The sequence below is a fragment of the Morone saxatilis genome, unplaced genomic scaffold (assembly GCF_004916995.1).
Source record: "Morone saxatilis isolate NCDOM2014 unplaced genomic scaffold, NCSU_SB_2.0 Contig587, whole genome shotgun sequence".
In the NCBI taxonomy this organism is placed as follows: domain Eukaryota; kingdom Metazoa; phylum Chordata; class Actinopteri; family Moronidae; genus Morone; species Morone saxatilis.
In genome coordinates this window covers 1-4,747 of record NW_023340192.1, presented here as the reverse complement: position 1 = coordinate 4,747, position 4,747 = coordinate 1, and the positions used below count along the sequence as shown (strand labels likewise).

Here is a 4,747-nt window from a genome sequence, read left to right as displayed (position 1 = left end):
GAACCATGAATGACTATTATATTAGAAACAGTCCTCGATGGTCAACCTAGCCATTTGTTGAGAAAGGTTGACTCTAGCTTGGTTCCAAGCCCTGCTTTTACCAGAGTGAAAGCAACAGCAGCAACAACAAAGAAGCCTTCAGCAGGTGAGCAGAAGGAAAAAAGAAAGAACATCTGCGAAGCAGAAACAGGCAATGTGCTCCAAGTCAAAGAGAAGTAGAGGTAGGAAGAGCGACTAACGCCCTGACTGTAGGGGAGAAGCGGCCAGTCGCCGCCTTCAGTCTCAATTGTCAAGTTTAATTTTATGGTGCACGCAGGGCTCTACTTCTTCTCCTGTTGTTTTCTAGCATTTCGTACAGTTTCATTTTTGCCCAGTTTACTTAGACGTTGGCTTTTTGATTCAGTGTAAACACCAATAAAGGTGGCTGTTTCCGCCCGGTTTCGAACCGGGGACCTTTCGCGTGTTAGGCGAACGTGATGACCACTACACTACGGAAACGGGCAAAGGCAGCTCTCACGGAGATGCGCGCGCCGACGCACCAGCCTGCTCATATACAGGCTTTTCAAATTCTGGACGGTGTGTTCGTTTTTGACAAAAAGTTCCCCTTTTATGGATTTGACTGACAGTAAATGCTGTGTTAGGCGAACGTGATCACCACTAAACTACGGGAACCACTGGCAGCTCTGGCCCGTGCATGTGCACTTGGCAGCTAAAAGCAACTGTACGCTGAACTGAAAACGTTTCTAACGTCAGAAAACCTGTTCATTTTACAGGGTAAGGATGTGTTTTTTGTTAAGACTTTCTACCCATCAATAGCAGCAACCCATCACTGGTTGCTGAAGTGGCCGGATCGAAGCTCTCTACTTCCCCCGTGAGTTTGCGTCCTTTGTGCTGGTCTGTGCATACGTTCCGCTGCAGCCCAACGGCCCAACGTGCAGGATGCACAGCGCAAGCTTGCCTAGAAGATATTGTGTACGGAGCGGAGAAACTGTGAAAACTTGTGAAATGCCCGACCAGAGAGGAGAACATGTCTGGAGAGCTCTCAGACGGATCACCAAGTGCAAACCTAAAACCCCCCAACCCGCTAACGACTTGCGCCAGGCAAACGACCTGAATGAGTTCTGCTGTGGATTTGAAATACAAAGCGACAGTTCTTACGCCATCCCCCGAGACTCCATCCGTCAGTAGAGCTTTCCCTCGAGGCTGCGTCCTTTCCCCTCGGCTCCTCTGCCAGTACACCAACAGCTGCCACCTCCAGTCATCAATCCGTCAGTTGTCTGAATTTTGCCCACGACACCACCCTCATTGGGCTCATCTGTGGTGGGGATGAGGTCGCCTACAGGTGGGAGCTTGACCATCTGGTGACTGGCTGCGGACAGAACAACTTGGAGCTCCACGCTCGAAAGACAGTGGAGATGGTTGGGGATTTCAGGAAGAGCGCAGCCCCATCACCCTGTGTGACTTTCCAGTCGACACCGTGGAGCCATGTCCCGCTTCCCTCCTGGGCACCATCCTCCCCCAGGACCTGTAGTGAGAGCTTAGAACGGCAGCTGAAAATCAGCAAAAACGTGTCACCGTCCTTCAACTTCAATGCCTCCCTGTATGCCTCTTCCCTGCAAACGCCGAGAACAGCGCCACCAGCGCGCCGACACGCCAAAACTGGCAACGCGCCAGTCCTCGTTAGTATAGTGGACAGTATCTCCGCCTGTCACGCGGAAGACCGGGGTTCGATTCCCTGACGGGGAGACGTTACTTTTCTACCGCCTCCCGATCTATTACCGAAAAAAAGGAAAGTAGCACAGGTGCAGAGAGCGTGTGCTTGCGTCATGCTGAGGGTATTGTTACCTTGACTTTGCCCCTTTTTGCGTCCGTCTGCTTATTTGACAGAGTATAGTTTGATTTTGATACTGAGCAGAGTTTGATTCCAACACTCAGAGTGAAGAGCAGAGAAGACTGTTTCCGCCCGGTTTCGAACCGGGGACCTTTCGCGTGTGAAGCGAACGTGATAACCACTACACTACGGAAACGGGCAAAATCAGCTCTCACGCAGACGCCCGCGCCGATTCACCAGCCTGCTCAAATGCAAGCTTTTCAAATCCTGGACAACGGGTTCGTTTTTGACCTGGAGAGATGGGATGAGACATTTTGAACTGGATTAAGCAAAAAGTTCCCGTTTCATGGATTTGAGTGACAGTAAATGCTGTAGGCACAGGAACCATGAATGACTATTATATTAGAAACACAGTCTCCGATGGTCAACCTACCCATTTTTTGAGAAGGTTGACTCTAGCTTGGTTCCAAGCCCTGCTTTTACGCAGAGTGAAAGGCAACAAGCAGCCAAACAAAGAAGCTTCAGCAGGGAGGCAGAAAGGAAAGCTCTGCGAAGCGCCAAACACAATGGTCCTCCAAGTCAAAAGAGAAGTAGAAGGCAGGACGCTACGCACTACTGTAGGGGAAAAGAGGCGGCCAGTCGCCGCTTCAGTGCCCTCAATTGTCAAAGTTTTAATTTTTATGGTGCAGCAGGGCCTCTAACTTCTTCTCCTGTTGTTTTCTAGCATTTCGTAACAGTTCATTTTTGCCCCAGTTTACTTAAGACGTTGGCTTTTTTGATTCAGTGTAAACCCAAATAAAGGTGGCTGTTTCCAAACGCCCGGTTTCGAACCGGGGAACCTTTCGCGTGTTACGGCCGAACGTGATGACCACTAAACACCTACGGAAACGGGCAAAGGCAGCTCTCACTCCCAGGAGATGCGCGCGCGGAACGCACCAGCCTGCTTCATAATACAGGCCTTTTCAAATTCTGGACCGGTGTGTTCGTTTTTGACAAAAAGTTCCCCTTTTATGGATTTGACTGACCAGTCAAAATGGCTGTGTTAGGCGAACGTGATCACCACTAAACTACAGGGAACCACTGGCAGCTCTGGCCCCGATGCATAGTGCACATTGGCAGCTAAGCAACTGTACGATGAACTAAAAACGTGTTCTAACGTCAGAACTGTTTCATTTTGTAACAGGGAGTAACGGATGTGTTTTTTGTTAAGACTTTCTACCCAATCAATAGCAGCACACCGCATCACTGGTTTCTGAAGCACCGGCATCGAAGCTCTTCTATTTCCCACTGAGTTTAGGCGTCCTTTGTGCTGGTCTGTGCATACCGTTCCGCGCTGACCAGCCGCAACGGCTCCAACGTGCAGGATGGCACCCAGCCGCAAGCCTTGCCTGAGATATTGTGATCGAGCGAGATGTGAAAGACTTGTGAATATGCCCGTTACCAGTTGCGGTAGTTATTACATGTGTTGGTATGAGCTCTCAGACGTGAATTTCATCCTTATATTGTGTCTTATAACCTTAGTGTATACCCCCAATGCGCCTATACGACCATTGCGCCAGGCTATTATACGACTGAATTGATGTTACTGGCTGTGGATTTTGATATACAATGCCGTACAGTATTGTCTTGACGCCAATCCCGAGACTTTGTCCGATTCCCGTCAGTAGAGCTTTCCCTCGAATGTCTGCGTCGCTTATCCCTCTGCGGCTCCTCTGGCCCAGTACACGAACTAGCGCTGCCGACGCATGTCCAGTCATTCAATCCGTCAGTTTCGTCTGAATTTCTGCCACCACCAAAAGAACACCTAACCTCTCATATGAAGCCTTCATACTGATGTTTGCGAAGGTGCAAATGGAGGCTGCCTATTACGAAACGGTGGGACACAGAGCCATCTGATAGAATGGCTTAGCAGGACCAGAACAACGTTGGAGCTCCGCATCGAAAGACAGTGAGAGATGGTTGGGAGGATTTAGGAAGCAGAGGCAAGCACCCATATCCTCCCTGTGTCGACTTTATCCAGTCGACACCAACAAGTGAGAGAGAGACCATGTCCCGCATTCCTCCTGAGGGCATCCATCTCCACCGGGACCGTAGTGAGTGCTTAATATCTGTGCAGCTGAGAAATCAGAAACGTGTACCGTCCTTTCAACTTCAAATGCCATCCCTGTTATGAATCCTATTCCCTAGAAACAGCCGAGCAAGCTGCACCTCGTAATACTAATGAAAAAGCGTAAGCACGAGCGACACAGACATGGCAAACCACGCCAGTTACCTCGTTTCGTATAGTGGCGTCATAACTATATCCGCCCTGTCACCCGCGGAAATAGAACCAGCGCGCGCCCTCTGCAGGAGAAACGTTCTTTATCATAACACACCGCTCAATCCGACCCGATCATACTTACCGAAAAAAGGAAAGTAGCAACAGGTGGCAGCAGAGCGTGTGCTTAGCGTCATGCTGAGGGTATTGTTACCTTGACCTTTGCCCTTTTTGCGTCGTCTGCTTAATTTGACAGAGTATAGTTTGATTTGATACTGACGCAGAGTTTGATTTCCAACACTCCCTCAGAGTGAAAGAAGAGCAAAGACTGGTTTCCGCCCGGTTTCGACACGGGGACTTTCGCGTGGTGAAGCTAACGTGATAACCACCTACACTAACGGAAACGGGCCAAATCCAGCCTCTCCAACGCAGACGCCCGCGCCGATTCACCAGCCCTGCTCAATGCAAAGCTTTCAATCTGGACACGGGTTAGTTTTTGACCTGGGAGATGGATGAGAACATTTTGAACTGGATTAAGCAAAAAGTTCCCGTTTTCATGGATTTGATGAGCCAGTAAATGCTGTGGCAACAAGGAACCATGAAAATGCTATTATATTAGAAACCCAAGTCCCCCCTTCAGATGGGGTTTTTCCCCCCCA

General features: G+C 49.6%; 3 non-coding genes across 3 annotated transcripts; 1 reads left to right on the top strand and 2 right to left on the bottom strand.

The window, feature by feature from the left end:
• Positions 1 to 425: 425 nt before the first annotated feature.
• On the bottom strand, positions 426 to 498 carry trnav-aac. The gene has a single exon. It is a non-coding gene; the product is annotated as a tRNA-Val (tRNA).
• Positions 499 to 1,674: 1,176 nt separating this feature from the next.
• On the top strand, positions 1,675 to 1,746 carry trnad-guc. The gene has a single exon. It is a non-coding gene; the product is annotated as a tRNA-Asp (tRNA).
• Positions 1,747 to 1,954: 208 nt separating this feature from the next.
• trnav-cac lies at positions 1,955 to 2,027 on the bottom strand. The gene has a single exon. It is a non-coding gene; the product is annotated as a tRNA-Val (tRNA).
• Between the last annotated feature and the right edge of the window lie 2,720 nt (positions 2,028 to 4,747).